This window comes from Cervus elaphus, chromosome 18 (genome assembly GCF_910594005.1).
Source record: "Cervus elaphus chromosome 18, mCerEla1.1, whole genome shotgun sequence".
Lineage (NCBI taxonomy): Eukaryota > Metazoa > Chordata > Mammalia > Artiodactyla > Cervidae > Cervus > Cervus elaphus.
The window spans coordinates 104,626,056-104,647,461 of NC_057832.1; the positions used below are offsets into that span (position 1 = coordinate 104,626,056).

The following is a 21,406-nucleotide window of genomic DNA, read 5'->3' on the forward strand; positions in this document are numbered from 1 at the left end:
ATACTATGAATGAAATGGTTACTTGGGATAAAAGTGCTAAATAGGTTAATTAATATATAATAATAAATAATAAATTGAGTGTTATTTAAATTAAATAATGTATTAAATAAATTGAGTACTATAACATTGATACATTATGTATAAATAAATAGATTATGTGCAAATAAGTTTACACAATATATATGTATATATAGGTAGATATAGATAGTTACCATTATTTGTATGTTATTATTATTATATGGCTTATTATTACTTTTGAAATATTTGCAACCAAGTCTTTGCAGTTTATAAACTATCTTAAAGGGATGGTATTTAGCAGGGACCTAGGAACACTCAAATTAGATCCACACAATCAAGCAGCCTTCTCTCTGAGTTTCTCAAGAGAAATAATGTACAGAATCCAGTGTTGGGTGAAGTATCTTTTCATCTATTAGCTGGAGATCTGGCCCCAAATCCAGGATAACTGCCAAGGGAGATTGGTTGGATTAAATTGAATCTACAGTTAAATCTTGGATTTTATCCCTCCATTGAGGAAGAAGCCCATTAGCCAGAAAACTGAAGAGGAAGTATGTGAGGAGGGCGTGGAGAAGATGAATGGCCCACTGCTCTCCTGAGGACAGGCCCAGCTCTCCTTAATACTCTAATCTGGAAAAGCTACGGCATCTGACCCTAAGGAGCTCTACGCTGAGGCTTTAGCTCTTAACGCCTAGAAAACTAGCCCAATTGGAGTCCTTGAACTTGACCAATCCCTAGCAACGGTTTTCTTCTATGGAAGGCAAGAGTGTTAAGAGTGCTGGCTTGAAAGTGTTGCTGAAAGTTCTCCTAGCTAACTGCTTCCAAAGTAAGAAGAATCCCCAAACTTGGGAATGATATTCAGTTCAGTCCCGTCGCTCAGTCATGTCCGGTACTTCACAACCCCATTTACCGCAGCACACCAGGCTTCCCTGTCCATCACCAACTCCTGGAGCTTTCCCAAACTCATGTCCATCAAATCAGTGATGCCATCCAACCATTTCATCCTCTGTCATCCCCTTCTCCTCCTGCCTTCAATCTTTCTCAGCCTCAGGGCCTTTTCCAATGAGTCAGTTCTTCGCATCAGGTGGTCAAAGTATTGGAACTTCAGCTTCAGCATCAGTCCTTCCAATGAATATTCAGGGTTGATTTCCTTTAGGATTGATTGGTTTGATCTCCTTGCAGTCCAAGGACTCTCAAGAGTCTTCTCCAACACCACAGTTCAAAAACATCAATTCTTTGGCGCTCAGCTTTCTTTATAGTCCAACTCTTACATCCATACATGACTACTGGAAAAACCATAGCTTTGACTAGATGGACCTTTGTTGGCAAAGTAATGTCTCTGCCTTTTAATATGCTGTCTAGGTTGGTCATAGCTTTCCTTCCAAGGAGCAAGCATCTTTTAATTTCATGGCTGCAATCACCATCTGCAGTGATTTAGGAGCCCCCCAAAATGAAGTCTGCCACTGTTTCCACTGTTTCCCCATCTATTTGCCATGAAGTGATGGGACTGGATGCCATGATCTTAGTTTTCTGAATGTTGAGCTTTAAACCAAATTTTTCACTCTCCTCTTTCACCTTCATCAAGAGACTCTTTAGTTCTTCACTTTCTGCCATAAAGGTGGTGTCATCTGCATATCTGAGGTTATTGATGTTTCTCCCAGCAATCTTGATTCTAGCTTGTGATTCATCCAGCCCAGCTTCTCTAAAATTCATTCATTCATTCCATAACATTTTGTGTTAGGTATTATACTATGTATTGGGATACAGAGATGAATATTTGCTTGTGACTGTGTGTGCATATAGAGAAAGAGATATGGACAGATTATGAATAATTGACTTAAATGAAAACTTCCCAGAAATTGTCCACTCAACAGAGAACAGATATAGAGGTAGTCCTTCTCTGGAGATAATTTCTTGTAATATAGATTCCTATAGATTATGTGGAGATAGTCAGTTACAAATAATATATAAATTTGAGATATGTAAGTTGAAAGAATTCAATGTAGATGGTAGGATAGGCAAAGAGAAGTCTGGTGTTTTAGAGCTTTGGACAGAAGAAAATGCCAGTATTCCCCCAGTACTATTTTAGGAGAAGTTCTCTCAGCAATGGAGTCCTATTCTTCTGACAGAAATGTTCCTTAAAGACTGGCATTTTAGTCAGTCACCACTGAAGAAGTGAAATCATCCCTCCAAACTGGCCAGCCTCTTGGGCTTTGGGTCAGAACTTTCCCTAATACCTCCCTCGGCATCCTAAGCTGCCTGTTGGAAAGAAGACTTGATTGAAATGGCCACCTAAATTTTCTGACTCGGGATATATTTTAGCCTTTAGATAAGAAGTCAGCACTCTAGTTTCTAAGGCAACACTAGTCATACCCACTTGTCTGTTATTTTTATCATGGCTCTTACTTCCCTGCCTTCCAGAAGAGCCATGAGAACCCAATATCCCCAAAAGCCCATACATGGATAGTTCTGTTTGAGGTATGTCTGGTATCCATGTGCATGAGGGCGTTCGCCTCCCCCAGCCACCTGCTCCTCTTAATTAGGATTGCAACAGCAAGACTCCAGGGTTCCTGGCCTAGACCCAGTCACACTCACCAGTCCCCAAGCACTGACTTGAACTCTCAGTTTTGGTCCTAGGTTTACATACAGTTGAAATAAATAGTTTTTGTCAAGACTTTACTATTTTATTTGCTTGTATTTCCCAATTCTGGTCCCCCAAAGCAGTGTTGGAGGGACATAAGTAAGCATAATAGATGGCCCAAAATTTTAAGTATGATCCTGTTTCTATTTTTTTTTTCTATTAAAAATTTTTTTAACTTATTTTATTTATTTATTTTTGACTGCCCCGTGTGTTTGTTGCTGGGAGAGGGGCTACTCTCTAGCTGTGGTATGAGGGCTTCTCTTTGCGGGGACCTCTCTTGTTGTAGAGCACGGGCTCTAAGGCAGGCAGGTTTCAGTAGCTGTGTGCACGGCTACATTGTCATGAGGCGTGTGGGATCTTCCCAAACCGGGGACTGAAGCTGTGTCCCTTGCACTAACTGGTTCACCAGGGAGGTCCCTGGCCCCTGTTTTTACAAGTTGTGTGCCTTGTTTACCACAGCATCACTAGGACCTGATAGTGTTAACAATGCATAGCAGACAATCAAGAAATATTTTTTGATTATCAATTCAGTTCAGTTCAGTCGCTCAGTCATGTCTGACTCTGTGACCCCATGGACTGCAGCACTCCAGGCTTCCCTGTCCATCACCAACTCCCGAAGTTTACACAAACCCATGTCCATCGAGTCGGTAATGCCATCCAACCATCTCATACTCTCTCATCCCCTTCTCCTCCTGCCTTCAATCTTTCCCAGCATCAGGGGCTTTTCCAATGAGTCAGTTCTTCACATCAGGTGGCCAAAGTATCGGAGTTTCAGCTTCAGCATCAGTCCTTCCAATGAATGTTCAGGACTGACTTCCTTTAGAATGGACTGGTTGGATCTCCTTGCAGTCCGAGGAGATCCAAAAGTCTTCTCCAACATCACAATTCAAAAACATTAATTCTTTGGCCCTCAGCTTTCTTTATGGATTTCATTATCAATTAATTAACCATTAGTGAAATAACTGGTTAAGCCATCATTAATTAATTAATCTAGGATGTAAAAATCCAAATGAAATAATCAAGTCAGTAATGGATAAATAGAAAATGAGTCGGTTTGACATCAAGTTTGTAATTCATTTAAAGAGGACTGTTAACTGAGGGCTGAGATTTTAGTGATGGTTTTTAGGTGGATCTGGGGCTCCGGAAGCATGAAGGAGGAGGAGCCAGGTGACTGGAGTCCCTGAGGCAGAAGGTGCAGGATCAGAATGGGAAGGCGAGTGGTTTGTGTCAGAACAATCAGAGAAGCAAGAAAGAGGGTGATTACGAAAATCACTGTAACATGCCAAGTCAAGTTTTGACTTTATCATTTTGGTGGTAAGATGATATTGAAGATTTCTGAGCAAGGAAATTCATGATAAAACCTAAAGTTCAACACTAAATATGTATTTTTATTTTTCATATCAGAAGAGGTAATTGTTGAAAACGTGAGAACAAGTGAAAAAGATTTTTTAAATCCACTAACATAAAAATTACCTCTCCCTCCCTGGTTCCTCAATATGACCCTCACTGTACAGAATTTTTTTGATAATACCTGCCTACTTTACTGTGTTTCTGTGAGTACCTGTGTGTGCTAGCAAAAGGTAAGCCCCTTTTTGGGAAGGGGCCATACAGGGCCTTATATACGACCAAGAAAAGTTTCAGAATGGGGAAAGTACTTCATAAATGTTTGTCCTATGCATAAATAAATGAGCATTTAGTTCACAAAGCAACTTCATAACCATTTTATCTCATTTAATTCTTACATCTGCCCTGTGAAACAGATATTATTTTTTTTTTCATTTATTTTTATTAGTTGGAGGCTAATTACTTTACAATATTGTAGTGGGTTTTGCCGTACATTGACATGAATCAGCCATGGATTTACATGTGTTCCCCATCCCGATCCCCCCTCCCGCCTCCCTCTCCATCCCATCCCTCTGGGTCTTCCCAGTGCACCAGCCCTGAGCACTTGTCTCATGCATCCAACCTGGGCTGGTGGTCTTGAAACAGATATTATTATTCTCTGAGGGAGATCAGGCCTGAGCGTAGGGGGATGTCAAAACTGTGGGAAAAGAAAGAACAAATGGGAAAATCAGAGAGGCCAGAGAGGTAAGACAACAGTCAGGACACCAGTGGCAGGAGCCACCAAAGACAGAGCCAAGAGAGCTGGGGGACTGCACAGGGGTCAGCTCTTCAGGGGTCACAGACAGGACTGCTCAGAAGCGGGGGAGGAGGGGACAGAAGGTAAAATGTCCAGGGCCAAGAAGAAGGGAGGTCATGGAAGAAGAAGTGGGGTGGGGGGAGACTGCATCATAAATGCATCGTTTGGAGAAATTTGACATTGAAAGAGAAGAGTGAAACTCAAAGAAACAAGATGCAAGGTGATCTTCCCCCAAGCCTCGGACATGTTTTGGACAGAGTACACTGACCAGTGCAGAAAGAGGCATGCAGGCGGGCGCGTGAGGTGAGGTGCTGCTGGACAGCAGACAGCTCAGGTCTCACACGTGCTCTCTCGCGGATATCATGTGATCAACCCCAGCATAGCTTGATCAGTGGTTAGATGTATCTAAGTACATAGCTAGTTTGCTTGTTCCAGACAGCCATCCTTCCCCATGTATTACCAGACTCCACTATCTTTGAAAATATGTTTTCTCTTTCTTTGGATCTTAAAAATAGTCTGCCCCCCAAGAGAAATCACTGCCTCTTAGATGACATTCTGCCAGGCCAAAGCTACAAAACCTCACCCAAAATAGATCGAATATTTTAAATATTTTCTTATTTGCACCCCTCACAAGTATGCCTGCAATGCAAAGCCAATTATGAGACTGACTTTTTTTTTTCCTGAAATGAGAGAAGACATATTTTCTGGTAAAAAAGTGGACACTAGGTCTCACCACATGGTGTTGGTTGGATTTCAGCCAGCCTTCCCTAAGCCTAGGGCAGGGAGAGGGAACACCTACAGCTGAGTTAACACGTGTAGAGTAAGGAGGTCTCTGTTAGCATTTACCATCTGGGAGTCTAGCTCGTGCACTTGTCTGAGCTTCCCCATTAGAACAGTGATTCTGTGAAGGCAGGTGCAGTGTTTTTACAAGATTACAAAAGGCACATAGCCTAACACTAAGCCTTTCAGGTAATAGGTGTTCAGAGGTTGGTTGAATGAATGAACAAAACTATCTGAGAAGAATCCAATTTACAGCTCTGAGTGACAAGAGGAATTTCTTGTGAATGAAACCTCTTTGCTTTCTCTGAGGGGAAAGCAAATCCAACAGAAAGAGTGAAGGAAGAGTGGAAACCATAGAGCCATCAGAAATAGGGAGACAGATTTCTTGTTGGAGACTGAGGGAATTGTTTAATCCTGTTGGGTAGAAGTGGAGAACAATAACTTGTCTCAGATGGCCCTTCTTCCTGCCACACTGGATCTTCTCCGACCTCACTCCCTTTCCATCTTGTCAAGTCCTCACCCTTATCCCATGCGACCATGTCCTTCTTCTTCTACCTCATGCCTCGGGAGACCAGCCCCTCCTTCTTTCTTCTTTGCCCTGTAAGTGCAGGCTCTCCCTTCAACCATACCCTATTGATAAAACATAGGCTATGGCTTAAGGTGTTAGCCCTTAAGGGTAACTACTGTTTCCATGGTGTCAAAGCTGTACTACAAGTGTGTGACTAAATTGAGGACTTCCCATTCAGGGCAGATCCCCTCTCCTGCTAGTCAGGCTGGCCCTGTGAAGAACACCACTGGTCTGAGGACAAAGGAGGGCAATGGCTTTTCCCAGTGTCCTATAGGTGACCACATACTCATGACCTGGAGAGAGAGTTCTCATCTGTATAGCAGTTTCTTTAAAAAAAAAAAAAAAGTTTAAGGATAGAATAAAACCTGTGTACATGCTCTGCAGAATTAACAAATATAATAATTTTGTCATCATTGCGTGAGATCTTCTTTTATATCTTGCAGAAAATTTTCAAGTTCCTTGATTTTGTGGCCAGTACCATTCTCTCTCCCTCTCATGGGAAACCACTGTGTTGAACTTTGGGGCTTCCCAGGTGGTCTAGTGGTAAAGAGTCTGCCTACCAATGCAGGAGATGTAAGAGATCTAGGTTCAAATCCCTTGCTTGGAAAAATCCCATGGAGATCACTTTGGTATTCTTGCCTGGAGAATCCCATAGACAGAGGAGCCTGGCAGGCTACAGTCCATGGGGGTCACACAGGGTCGATCACAACTGAAGTGACTTAGCAATAGCATGTTGAATTTGGTATGGTTCTACCATCACAGGTATTTATATAATTCATAGGAATAGAATCAATCATCCATCCCTTTTAGCTGCTATATAGTATTCCACCCTATACTTTAGTTTATATAGCCTTTCCCTCACTGATGGCTGTTGGAAATTTTGCAAAGATATTGCAATTACAGATGATATTCCAAACAGCTGCCTTTTACATGCTTGCTAAAGAATGTGGGAGTTTCCCAAGAAGATATACCTAAAAATGGAATTGCTAGATAAGAAATGCATACACGGAACATCACTGGATGTTGCCAAATCACTGCAAAGTGAATGTACCAATTTACTTTCTTACACAAAATATATACACATTGCCAGCAATATTTAGTTTTTCAAAATCAAATGTCTTTTTCTTTATCAGTTTGCTGGTTATGAACTGATATTAATGCGTTATCTTGCATTTTCTGGTTACTAATGAGTTTGGGCATCATTTCATGGTTTTTGGCCTCTAAATTTTTTTCATCTGTGGATTGTAATATCCTATTCCCATTTTCCACTGGGTTTTTCCTCTGTGTGTGTGTCTTTGTGCCTTTCTCTCTCTCCCTCCCATACCTACCACAATTGATTTTCAGGCATTTTTTGATATTCTAGATTCTAATCTTTTGTTTTATACCTTGCACATCTTCTCTTGGCTTGTCTTTTCACTTTGTATATGACGGCTTTTGTTGCACAGAAGTTTTTACATCTTGAAATCTTGAAGTAACTAAATTTTCTTTAGTTTAAATTTCTTTAGCTTAATTTTTACTTTATAGAAATAAATATTACTTAGCTTTTTCTTGGTTAAAAAATGTTTCAAAATCTCAGTGGCTTATGGCAGACATTTATCTCTTACTCTTTGGTCAGCAGCAACTCCGCTGGTCCTGGTTGGGTTCACTGGCCCAGCAGAGCTCTTTACGTGTCGTCTTCTGAAACTCAAGCTGAAGAGCAGCCATGATCTGAGCTGTATTGGATTCCTGCTTTGCTATAACAAGTTACCACAAACTGGGTGGCTTAAGACGACAGAAATTTATTTTTCCACAGTTGTGGAGGCCAGGAGTCCAAAATCAAGGTGTTGACAGGGTTGTTGGCTTTTTCTGACAACTCAGAGAGAATCTGTTCCACGCCTCTCTCCTAACTCCTAAGGTTGCTGGCAATCCTTAGCATTACAAATATTTACTTACTTATTTGGCTGCATCAGGTCTTATTTGCAGCACCCAGGTACTTCACTGCAGCATGTGAGATCTTTCACTGTGGTGCAAGGGCCTCTTTCTAATTCTGACACTCAAGCTCCAGAGTCCATGGACTCAGTAGTTGAAATGCATAGGCTTAGTTTCCCCACAGACTTAGTTCCCCCATGGCATGTGGGGGAACTTAGTTTCAGATCAGGGATCGAACCCGTGTCTCCTGTATTGGATGGTGGAGTCTTAACCACTGGACCATCAGGGAAGTCCCTGTCCTTTTCTTATAAGGACACTTATCATTGGATGTAGGGCCTACCTAGATAATCCATCCAGGCTACAGTCCAGGGGATCAAAAAGAGTCTGACACAACTTAGCAAATAAGCACAACACAGATAATCCTGTATGATTTCATCTTGAAATTCTTAATTATTAATACATCTGCAAAGACCCCATTTTCAAACAAAGTCACATTGACAGGTTCTGGATGAATATATCTTTGAGGGGACGGGAAGACCCCATTCAATTCCATTGCACCTGTTGTTATCACAGCAAAGGGCAGACACTCAAGAGTAAAAGCAAAATGTGATGCCTCTTAAAGCCTCCACTTGGGATGGGCACATCATCCCTTCTAGCCACATCCCATGATTCACAGCAAAACCCAGGTCAAGACCTCCTAGGAAGAGCACTGCAGCAATACAAGGCAGAGGACATGAGCATTTAATCCCAGTCACAGAGGAAGTGAATATCTGGCTGTAAGAATCCAATCTGTTACAAACCACATTATTTTTGAAGTCAAATCATACATGCAACTTTCAGTAAAAGACAGTCATCATCTTCCTCACCCACTCTTGTAACTGATCCTCCCCCTAGGCAATGACTCTCAATGACTCCTTCTCAGCATCCTTTTCTGGGCTCTAAATGGGGTGTCAGTTCCCACACCTCTTCTCTTCACTGCCTGCATCATTTTTTTTTTTTTCAGGGAACTTATTCCTGGTTTAAAAATACTATCTATAAATGGACAACTCTCAAAGGTGCATCTCCAGCCTCATCCTCCCCCCTTAACACCAGATTTGTTCATCCCAGGACCTATCTGTGCTTCTACTTGGATGCCTCTTATCATCTTAATATGCTTAACATATGTCTCATGTGATTCCCACCCCCTCCTTGAAATCTATACCTCCCTCAGTGGTCCCCGTTTCATGAAATCACACTCCCACTCAGTTATCCAGACCATGAAAAGAGATATCCTTGATTCCTCTCTTTTTCTCACACCCCTCATTCAAACCATCCAGATGTGTCCAAAATTCAGTGCTTTCTCAGTCCTCTGAGCACAGCGGCCCTAGTCCCAGGAGCACCTCATGCCTAGGAGGAGGCAACAGCTCCCTCCTGCTTCTTGCCTCGCGCCCTTGCCGCCTATTCTGCACAATTGAGTGTGCACTCTGCCAGAGTGACCCTTTTCTCTCTGCTTGACACCTTCCAGTGCCTTTCCCTCTGACTTGGAACAAAACCCAAAGTCCTTACCGTGGCCATAAGGTTCTGGATGATCTGAGCCACTGGAGGTCACTTCTCCCAATTACTCTGAAATCTCTGTTATTCCTTCAGTATGTACCTGCTATGCTTGCAGCCAGAAATGCCCTTCCTTCCTGTAGCCTCACTGCTTACTCCTTCATTTTTTTTTATCCACTTCTCTATTGAAAAACTTTTCCAAAGAGGACTTTCCGATTTCCTCTCTTCCTCTGCACTTTCTTATTTTGTCTGTACAGCACTTCCCCCTGCCTCATATTATATATTTATGTATTAGCTAATGCGTTTATCTGTCTCCCTTCATCGAAATGTATTTTGTTCACAGTGAACGCCTACAACAGGCCCTGGCATGTGGGTGAGACTCAATAAACATTTGTTCTGTGAATGAATGAACTATTGTAGGGGGAGTTGGTAATTGCTTTCATATTCCTAACAATATACTAATTCAACTATTTACTAAAAGTTCAAAAGTAGACATTTATTACTAATTTCCTGCTAAACAAAATGCAGATTTAGCTCTCTTATCTAGCATCATCCTACTAACATGTTCTTGCTCATTCTCCTCTGAATCTAATTACATCATCACTGCTTTGGTGAATTCAACATGTAATGTTTACACAATTACACCTGTAAATTTTTCTCACAGTTGACCTGTGTAGTGTACAATAGTTACTTTTCCTTTCTCATACAAATATTTAATTTTTCCTGAAATTATAATGACCTCAATCTTATAGTTACTTGTTTTCTACGTACCTATCATAAATACTTTTCCCAAGAACGTATCAGGTAATCTATCTACTTGCCTTTTTCTTAAAATATCTTTCCTGGAGTCCTCTGCTCCAATCTCTGCTGATTGGTTTCTGGACCAGCTGTTGTCCCCGAATTTTCTTTCACCCTCATTATGGGACCACTTTTTACCTCTGTCATGGGTTTGCATCCCCTATTTCCTGATCCTTGTCTTCGAAGCTTCTTGGTTTCTAGTTTTAGCTCCTACTTTTTTCTCCCTTTAAAATATATAACTTCAAGAACTTGATGACTTCAGAAGACAATATGTTTTCATTCATTTTACTGAATGACCAGTGGGCCCTCTGAATCTGGAAACTTCTGTCCTTTAGTTTGAGGAAATTTTAATTTATTATTTCTTTCATAATTTCCCTCCCACAGTTTTCTGGAGTGCTCAGATATTGGCTATTTGCTTGATTCTCTAATGTTCTTTTCTCTCCTTTTTCCCATCTTGTCTTTTTCTTCTACTTTTCTGGAAGATTTTTCTAAACTTTATCCTCCATTTCTTGAATTGAATTTTTATGAATTTCTGTCATAGTATTTTTCATTTACAATAGGTCTTTCCTGTTCCCTGCAAATACCTTTTTACAGAGTATTTCTTGTTTCGTGGCTACAGTATCTTCTCTTATCTCTCTGAGAATGGTAATTATTGTTTTCTTGAAGTTATATGGTAATTATAGTTTTCTTGAAGTTTTCTTCCACTTCTCACCCTCCCCCTTTTTCCTCTGAGTCTCTTTTTTTCTGTTGTTCTAATCTTTTTTTCAGAGCTTTACTTTAACTTGATGTTCATATTTAAGAGTGAGATGCTAAACAGTTGATTGAAAGTTCCTTTCAATTCACAAAAGTTCACAAAAGTGTTTTGGGTGATAAGATAGACATTTCCAGGGTCCCTCAAATTTTGCCTTTAGATCCTTTTTCCATGGGTCTGCCAGTTTCCCTGAAGTGGGATCCCCCAGTTTCCTTTCTGTGGAGTGCAGGCTCAGTGTTCCTTGAGCAGACATTCATTTCAAAGTCTGTTTTCAGCACATGGCATCTTTTCTGTCCACTGCTTTGCTCTCCAGAAAATCAACTCCATGTCTGTCTGGTTGGGTGAGGGGTGGGTATCTGGGTTGGTGAGGGCGGAGGAGTATCTAGGCTTCTAATTGTTCCTTACTTGGATTTTCAGCCTAACCTGTTTTCTCCTCCATCTCTCATCTCAGAGATTCCCGAGCTTCCACATCCTGAGTTTTTCCTGGTTCTGAGGCTATAATTGGCTTCTTTCTTGTCTATCGGCCTTCTGCTCCACAGGGCCAGAGTTCAGTTTCTCAGCTCTGGTAAGTCAATTACTAACCATCCGTCCACTTTCCATATTTCAGAATTTGGCTCACATCGACCTGTGTTGACTCTTTTCCAGTACTTTGCCCTGTAGGATTTATTTATGATTTTTTTATTTCTTTGTTATCATTTTGATGAGATTTGGGGAAGGAGCAGAAATAAATGAGGGATGTGCATTTAATCTGCTGAGTTTAACCATATCCTCGATCTTTTTTTTTAGTCTTTTCATTTGTATGTTCTACTTTTTATGATTTAAGAATTCTGCCATCCTCTATCTTAAATATATTCTCCTACAATTTTTCCTAATCATTTTCAAGTTTTGTTTTTCATGTAGTCTAGATTCTTTTGCTGTAGGTGGAAATTCTGAATCTAATTGTATTATTTTCATATAATTGGTTGTAACCTTACCATGAAAAATACACCATTTTCTCCCTAATCTATAATGCCCTCACTATTATTTTAAATGTTTTCATAAATGCTTGGGACTGTTTCTAAGCTTTCTACCTTATCCTATTAATCTATTTGTCTTATTTTAACTAGAATTGTCCTATAAATATATTGGTGCTTTTCTTTAGATCTTTACTTTTCCATATTACTTTTAGGATTATTTTGTCAAATTCTATAAAATAGATCATTTAGGGATTTTAGTTGTAATAGTAAATGCATAGGTTAATATGAGAAGAATTTACATGTTTATAATTTTGAGGTTTGCCATTTTATAAAAGTGATATATTTCACCATTCAGGCAGACCTTTTATGTCCTTAAATCCAGGACATAAGCATTTTGTAATTTGCTTGCACATATTTTGTTACATTTATTTCCCAGGTAATGCACACTTTTGTTGCTAATAATAACATAGTTTTCCACTATATTTTAAAATTAAAGATGGCTGGTTACAGAAACTCTGAATTTTTGCATACTGAACTTGATTCCAATAATCTTGCTAACCTCTTTTAGTAGTTCTAATATATTTGATGATTCTCTTTCGACATAGATAATCATATCATAGCAAATAAATAGCAAATAAATAAATCATATCATAGCAAATAGCATGTTTTTCTTTCTAATTTCAATAGCTCCTATTTCTTTTTTCTATTTCTTTGTCTTGGCTAGGACTTCCAATCCATTTTTTAATTGCAGAAAAGATAATAGTCATTCTTGTCTTTTCATTGATTATAATGGGAATACTTTTAAATTTCATCATTAATTGTGATGTTTGCTCTATATTTCTGGTAAATATCTCTTATGTTTACAAAGATTCTGGTGCTAGTTTTTTAAGAGCTTTTTTTTTTTCCTATAAGTGATTACTAATTTTACCAAGCATTCAGTTTCAGTTCAGTCGCTCAGTCATGTCCGACTGTTTGTGACCCCATGGACTGCAGCACTCCAGGCTTCTCTGTCCATCGCCAACTCCTGGAGCTTGCTCAAACTCATGTCCATCGAGTTGGTGATGCCATCCAACCATCTCATCCTCTGTCATCCCCTTCTCCTCCCACCTTCAATCTTTTCTAGATCAGGGTCTTTTACAATGAGTCAGTTCTTTGCATCAGGTGGCCAAAGTATTGGAGTTTCAGCTTCAGTATCAGTCCTTCCAATCAGTCCTACCAAGCATTATTTTTTATCTATTGAGATGAGCTTTCACTTTCCTTTTTTCTATTTTTATAGACTTTTAAACTGCTAATAGTGTATAATATATCCATAGATTTTCAGATTTTGACCATCACAGAATTGGCCCTGTCTTTTTTTTTTTTTGCACTGTTAGATTCAATATGTTAATTTTTCCATCTAGGTTCATAAGTACATTTAGTCTAATTTCCTTTTCTTTTTCTTTCTTTCTTTCTTTTTTTTTTTTTTTTTACCATTTTTGTTGTCCAACTTTGATGTTAACATTCTACCAATCTGATTTTATTGTTTATAAACTTGAGTTTCTGGACATACTTCATTTGAGTAAAAGAAGGTATGTGTGTGTGGGAGACAGGTTGTTTTACTGCCTTTTAAAATGCTTGAAATATCCGTGCAATTCAATAAAGTAGATATTTTAAGTTGGAAGAATGTATATTTTTCATGGAACTCAATGAATTGATTTTAATTTTGAATGAGAAAAGTATGACTTGCTTTTACTTTTCCCAAATTGACCCACTAGCAAAATAAAACTGCTCACCACTGCAAGCTGGCAAATCCTCAGTTGGAAATGAAAGAATACAATGAATCATCCAGGTGTTTCCAAATGTCTTTTTAGAGTTGTTATGGTTTGATCAGGTAGATACAGCCTATGCTAGGCAAGCTGTTCTTTATCTGGGATGATTCGAGTGGGAAATATATTCCACAGAAGTTTCCTATGTAAATCCTGTATTTTTAGTGTCATTTACAAATGACTTCTGGAAAAAGTGAATATTATTATCCCATGACTGAGATTAGCAACATATATCTCTTTTCTTTCTTTTTATTCCCTTTCCTTTTTTATTCCTGTTTACTTTTTTTAAAAGTAAAAGGACAATGAAAAAAGAATTTTTCTATGTCATGGTGTATATTACATGGAATTTGTTAAATTATTCTTCCAACTACATAGTTCCTGCACAATAAGTCTATTTTCAAATACACAAAATAGGCTGAATGATTGCTCATCCACAAAACCCTGGACTCAGAATTTATCTAGGGAAACATACGTCTCTTTTCTGAAGACATAATCCAAAAATATTTAGCCATTTATCTCCTAAAAACCATGCAAAATGCATGTCCTTTCTATGTTTCCTGCTGATAATACTTTCCCCATTTGTAGCACAACTTTTCTTTCCTCTGGAAAGCTGGTACTTATTTTATTCATAGATGGTAAATTATGCCTTGATCCTGCTCAACCAAAGGGTCTTACTCAAACAAGCAGGGAGAATGCTGCTTAGGATATAACCAGCGCTGGCCATGGGAAGCAGCACATCGAAACAGGCCTCACTGAGTTACAGTCATACTGCCCGGAGATCACAGGCACCAAACCTCTCTGGACACAGGTCCTATCTTCACATCAACTTCACCAGCCGAGTTGTTTTCAGAGCTTAGGGATGCCGGCCCACCAAGTGTTCAAGCTCAGCAGTTTATCAGACTACGGAGTGTTATTCTATCTTTACAACCTGTCCCCAGAAGCCCAAACTGGTTGTGTTCCCAAAGTTTATTTCCAAATCATTTCTTTGGGATCAGAGAGCATTTTCCCATAGGAACAATTTTTATAAACAGTGGTGTTCCACAAATGCCTGGTTGAGCCACAGCATACTTGAAATGCAGCAGTGACTGTCCTATTCCCACAAGCCATTATTTATTTTGCTTCCCTGGGAAAGTGCATTCTGGGTTTCAACTTGGGATGCCTGGAGCTCACCTCTCCCTCCGCCTGGCAGCCTTTGCTGTAGATTTTTTTTTTTTTTTTTTCTAGGCCGTGCTGCAGTAGCCATTGGAAAGAGGGGACAGAGTAGCCTTTCCCCCAAAAAGGTGAGTGTAGGTTGACAGAGATGCCTCTGGGTAACTTAGTGCTTTGGAACTAAGGAAGGAAGCCAAGATGGGGCTCAGTCACTTCCCCAGTCTTCTGAGGGAGGCAAAATGGGCAGGGACTTTCTCCTAAGTAGAGCTCATTTCTAATTCAGATCTTCCTAAATAGGAAAAAGGCTTATACAAGTTATACCTAAGATTTTTGAAGACCATGCTTCTGGGCTTGTAATTAGCCAGGCAAAATATTTTAACTCCTTCTGGTCAGTAATGGAAGAGTCTCCAAACACAGAGCAATAATGAATGAGGCAGAAATGTAGCACCTAGCCCCAGCACCTGGCTCACGGTCTCTTGTGACTGAATTGAGTACTGATCGACTGAGTAAATTCTGTATTGAGAAGTACAAGACCACAGAATATATATACACACAGGCTAGTTAATTTCATTTTAATTCAGCATCTCCTAATTCTGACCCTCTCACAGCACACATCCTATCAAGGAAGAGTCGTTGGGAGTACTTTCAAGAAGACACGAGGATGTCAGTGTCATCTCTGTGGGCATATGCATCCATCCACACCAGCTCCAAAGCAGCTGCTAGATCCCTTCACACCCTCTCTGCTTTGCACAGCTTCTAGCAATATCTGTCACCAAATCTGAGTAAAAAGAGGGGAGAGGGAAGGAGAGAGAAAGGTGATGTGGAAAATCAAAGAGGATAGCCAAGTCTATAGGACCCTGCCTGGATGAATTTCTGGCAGCATACTTATTCTACTAAAAAAAGACCTGCTTTTTTTTTTTTTTTGGATTAGTTGTTTTTATAGCACATATTTTAGGAGGCTGTGCCTCTTTCAGTTTAAAATTTAGCCTGTACATTGGACCTGGGTCCTAGTCATTTCAGGCTTTAAAATTGCATACACAATTAAATTCCATTTTGTATGTACAACGACTTATAAAAGAAATAGGCTATCTCTCAATTAAAAAGCTGTTCCCAACCCCCACCCCAATAAAAGTACGGACTGTTAAGTTTAAGTTTCATGGACTGTGCTTTCTTTTTAAAGCTCCATTTGTGTTCTACAAGACAGCCTCTTTCTCCAAGATTAACATTTCTTATGATTGTTCCTGACAATGGATTCACTTCCAGAGGCCCTGCTAAGGATAACCAAAAAAGGGCATGTAGCAGGCTGGTTTTGGCAGCCTGCACGCAGTTTCAGAGCTTTTTAGGTCTTGGTTTTTTCTGATGAGTGATTTCCTGAGCATGCCTAGGGAATGACAGGCATCTCCACAGGCAGGCTGCATCCACCTCGGCTGGGGTGTCGTCATTGGCTGCCTATTAGAAAAACTACAGGACAATGCATACCACCGATGCCGACTGTAAACATAGGGGATATGTGTTCACTTAGCATGGACTTCTGGGAGGGGCTGAGGAAGGGCGGTCTGGAGTTTTCTTGAATAGAGCAGTGTGTATTGGGCTGCCTGCCTGCCTGCCCTCTCGCTGTGCTCCTGCTTAAAGAAATCAGTCCTTCCTTTCCGACTTAGTCCCCGGGAAGAAGTTTCAGCCTACGAGGTAAGGCACAGAGGGCTTTCTTTTAATCTCCTCCAGAGAGCGTGGGGGCTTTCTCTGGGTTTCAGTCAGCATTCCTGGGCTAGGTAGCTGGAGATGCAAGATTATAAAAGTCAGTAAACCACGCAAATGCTCGGGATTGGGCTTTGCTGCCCTGCAGATGTTCCCGGAAGACAAACAGGATGAGATTTCAAGTTTCGTTCTTAGAGTCTGGATGAGAGAAGAGATTATAGAGAGACTTATATCCAGGGACCACTGGCAACTTGATAAGATAGCGTTTTGTTCAGGAGTGCCCTGGGGAATATACCTGACCGCCATAGGCCAGTGTCAATAGTCGTGTGGTGCCTATTTGCTCATGCCAGCCGTCTCTCCTGCATCTTTTATTATCAGAGATTTAAAGAGGTTTTGCTTTAAAAACAACAAAAACTTTCTAGGTGGATGAGAAGGCAAAAGTGATAATTTTTAACCAAACGCATTTACATTTTATTCGCTACCAGTGTTTAAGACTTGACTTCTAGAGCTGCAAGGAGATAAGGTCGGGGTGGGGGGAGGAAGAGCACTGGCATTTAGCATAGGCTGGGTTAATGTAACTGATCTGCTATTTGCCCAGACAGAAGATGCCTCCCGTGATCTGTTTCCTATAAAACCTAATAATGAGAGAATGCATGTGCTAGTGGGTGTGTTTTTAGAAATCGCATTTCACATCTGACCAAACTATTTCTCAAGAAATCCTATTTTCTGTTTGAAAGCATGCCTGAGTGTCACTGGAGAATTTGAAAAAGGTGTAGGTTGCAAGTTTGTTCTGGGAAGGGAGGGAGCAAGCTTTCATTTCAAGATAGTCAGACATATTGGGGCATCTTAAACAGTAGTGCAAGGCAGCTAGTTGGTAATAGCCTGGAATTCCTTTTAGAAAGAGATGGTTGTAAAGGGTGGGGAAATTTGAGTGGCAATACATGGTAAAAAAAAAAAAAAAAAAAAAAAGATGAGTGAGAACAAAGTACTTGGTATTTGTGGATCCCATCTGTTAATCAGACTATGCAGATGGACTTGTGAACTGGAACAGTGAAATCCTTCTAACGTGTTTGGCAAAACCAGACATGGATGTCTAGAATTTAAGTGAAGACTAGGTGGTATAGGGCAAGAAAGACATATCTGAGCTTTTTTTTTTTTTTTCAAAAATAAACCTGGATATTAAAGGTTTCCAGTTCCAAATGACTGACTCGATTTGATTTTATTCCATGAATAGAGGTGGTTTTGTGTTGAGATTCATTAAATAATCTTCTGCCTTCATATTTAAAAGTTTGGGGATAATTTTCTTGAGAATGCTTCCCTCTCCTTCTAGAAGTGATATATGAGAACAGAATTCCCTGTGAGTTTCTCTTCCTGGAACAGTTCTGAGTAAGTGTGAAAGAAAGGCTGCAGGCAAAGCTATCGTTTGATTATTGTCATTCCCTCGAAGAGATCAAGTTCCAAACTATTTTCACAGTGTTTTTAATGTCAATCAAAATACAGAGAGCAGTTTCTTTCTTAACTGCTCTCTAAACCATGTAGGGAATGTAGTTTGGGAGGAAATCTATAATCTTGGGATTTGAGGATAAATTCCATTTTGCAACCAACATCTCTGAATCCCTGACAGTTCAAACTTTGCTACTACCGCTCTCTCCTACCTTCCTCGTGTGCTCCCCACCCCCCAAACAACCACAAAAACACATTTTCTCAAAATAATGCTTCAAGTGTTCTACTCTATGTAGTGATGGAGCAAGAGGATTTGGGCATTATACTTTAGGTAGGACTTCAGGCCACTCTTTCTGCTACTTTTGTTGAATATTAGCTAGCACACATCTCCCCAAATAGTAAAGCAAAGGAGCACAATGAAACCACAGCACAAAAATTTCTCTTTGATTAGAATCATTTAATTAAAAAGAAATGCAATGGCAGAAATCTGGACTAAAAAGTCACTAGTGAAAAGTGATCTCAGCACACAGGAGGAATGTACAATGAATTGATCCATAGGTAACATGCTAGGTTGTTTCCATTATTCAAAACCAGCAGAATGTACAATTTAAATAATTCAGATCAAAAGACTGCTTTAGATAAACAGACACTTCTTACATTGAAGAGAAGGTTCAAAATGGAGCTTAAAGGATTTAAATGAGATGCATATAAGCATTCCCTGACAGTGAGGCCATTAGCAGTTCTAATTGGCTCTTGTGACTGGTCTGAGGATCTGCTCTGGAGCAGATAGTATAGGGTGATCCTGTATCTGGCTGTATTTTCTATTCTGATGAGTACAATGTGCCCGTGTACATGCTGACTCAGTCATGTCCTACTCTGCGACCCCATGGACTGTAGCCCACCAGGCTCCTCTGTCCATGGGATTTTCCAGGCAAGAATACTGGAGTGAGTTGCCATTTCCTTCTCCAGGGGATCTTCCCAACCCAGGGATCAAACCCAGGTCCCCTGAGGCTCCTGCATTGGCAGGAGGGATTCTTTACCACTGAGCCCCCCTGGAGAAGCCCCCAAAATGTACCTTAGTAGACCTTTTCTTAAGAACACACGTAGTTATCTCCATTTGTCATTTTCATGGTAGAATGGTTACTGGTTAGTCATTCTTTAGCAAGACAAAAAAATGACCTGTACGTGGGCATGAGGGGAGACTGGCAGGTTCCCCATCTGCCTGCAGCCTGTCACATGTCTCAGAAATGTGGTAGGGTGAGGCCATGGTGGGGGACCAGGGAAAATGCTGACGGGGTGGTATGCAAATAGCATGGTAGGACTAAGGAGGAGGTTAGAAAGATGCTGCCAAAGAATTTTCAGACTTTAAAAAAGAATTTTCTGGGTAAATTCTCCCAGGGCCCCAAAATAGAAACATTTTCTCCTTACTGAAAGGCCTTCATCCATCAAGTTAATTCAAGTTTGATATTGGAGAAATGCCCATAGGATTGGAGTAGTTGGTTAATTTAAAGAGATACTTGTAGCTCTGGCTTCACTCCTGAGAGTCAGTCTGAGTACTGGTTCTCCTGTTTAAAAAGCCCAGAACTTTGAGGGAAGTCATCAATCTTTGACCTCATCTGTGGAATGGGCCTTCTAATGCTTCTCCTACCTCCCACAGTGGTTACGATGTGTGAATGAGATGTTTCCCCTTCTTCTCTATAGGCTGTACACTCCACTGCCTTCAATTTGAGTCCTTTGGACATTATGCGCATTTTGACTAGTATCTCCCCTTCTTGTCTATTTTCCCTAATTATCTCCTCCGTTCTTCCTCATATTTGAAGACCTTTGAGTGATACCTGCTAGATCCTGGTTCTTTCTAAAACCCAGAACCCAGAATTTAGGGAATACTGGTCCACCCCAGTGTTAACTAAACTTTGGCTTTCATAATCAGAGACCAGGAGGACAAAAGCTTCAGGAGTCGAATAAGTTGGGTCATCAGTGGTGTGAGGCCACATCCAGGAACTAGGAAATCTGAAGATCCTGTTGAATGGAAGACCAGTGACAAGGCGCTGACAACAGAAAGGCCTTGGTAAATGAGGCAGTTTCTCTGCCCCCAGCCAAAAGCATGGGACGAATCCCAGCATGTCAAGCCTGGGATTGTGAGGAGGCTGAGGTAACTGAGAGCACCTGGCTGTGTTCCTGTTGGTATTGAGACCAGAGAGCGCCACGCATCTGGCCTCTCATCTCTGCTTGCTTCAGTCTTCAGCACCCCCAGCTGGGGCCCCTGTGACGGACCCTGTGGTGGCATCCCTCACTTCCTACCCCAGGCCTCCGCCTCTACCAACTTCTCTAGTTCTTCCATCCCCAGGCCAAACAAAGGGGGCTTTCCTGATCCGACACAGACAATTTACAGTGGCTGGGCTGTAGGGTGAGGCCCAGACAATAGCAGAAGAATCAAGCCTAGATATGCTCAAGATAGGGAAAGAGCAGTTTCTGTGGTAAAGAGCCACTCTTCGGCTCACAGGCTGGCTGCTGGTGGGCGAGTGCTGTGAGCGGGGGGAGAAGGCCGGGGTGATGGGGTAGCGGTGAGGAAGAGGGGATGGGGCTGCCCTGTCAGCCGTCCTTCCCTGTGCTGTTGTTGTTGTTTTCTCATGGAAGCCTTTGAGAAGCTGATAAAAACTCTAACCCCTCAAGGTCCATTGAGAACCCACTTTTCTGACTGACTTGTGAGAAACCCTTGAGCCGGTGGAGGTTGGGGTGGGCAGTGGGATAAAGTGTTGGTTCTCCCTGGAGACAAGAGTGAATGGGAGCAGAACATGTGAGGAGGTGTCCTTCCTTGTTTCCCAGATTCTTTGGAAGGAAGACAGGATGGTGTAAATATATGCATATATAGAAGGAGATTACCTCATATGGCCTCCATTTCAAAGAAAACATCATCTCTAGAGAAAGTTTTCTGTAGGGAATTGAGGGGCTGAAGAATTCAGGAAAGGCTGCTGTTATGCTCTTAAGTATATGCTGAGAATTTAGTAAGAGGATTGATAAGAATGGTTGAAAGAAAATGAATATTTGGGGGAATATTTTAGGTGAGTTGGGTATTCTTACTAAGCGCTCGTTTTAGAACATGGCCTTTCTTTTAAAAAATGTATGTGTACCACTGATGGCTAACTTGAAGATAAATTACTTTTTAATAATTTCCTGAGGCTTCTAGCATGGTTTTGTAAATATGTAGATGAGAGCACTTAACTGTA

General features: G+C 40.7%; 1 protein-coding gene across 7 annotated transcripts in view; it reads left to right on the plus strand.

Annotated features, from left to right (window-relative positions):
• The window catches only part of CALD1 (caldesmon 1), a 227,643-nt gene that overhangs the window by 8,560 nt on the left and 197,677 nt on the right, over positions 1–21,406 (plus strand). For 2 of the 7 annotated variants that reach the window (XM_043872934.1, XM_043872936.1), the window contains exon 1: positions 16,417–16,727. The exons of 2 other annotated variants lie outside the window; for them this stretch is intronic. The gene's annotated coding sequence lies outside the window, so the exon portion shown is untranslated. Of the gene's footprint in view, positions 1–16,416; positions 16,728–21,406 lie in introns of those variants that run through there. 3 more of the 7 variants (XM_043872932.1, XM_043872939.1, XM_043872940.1) reach the window with 2 other exon arrangements.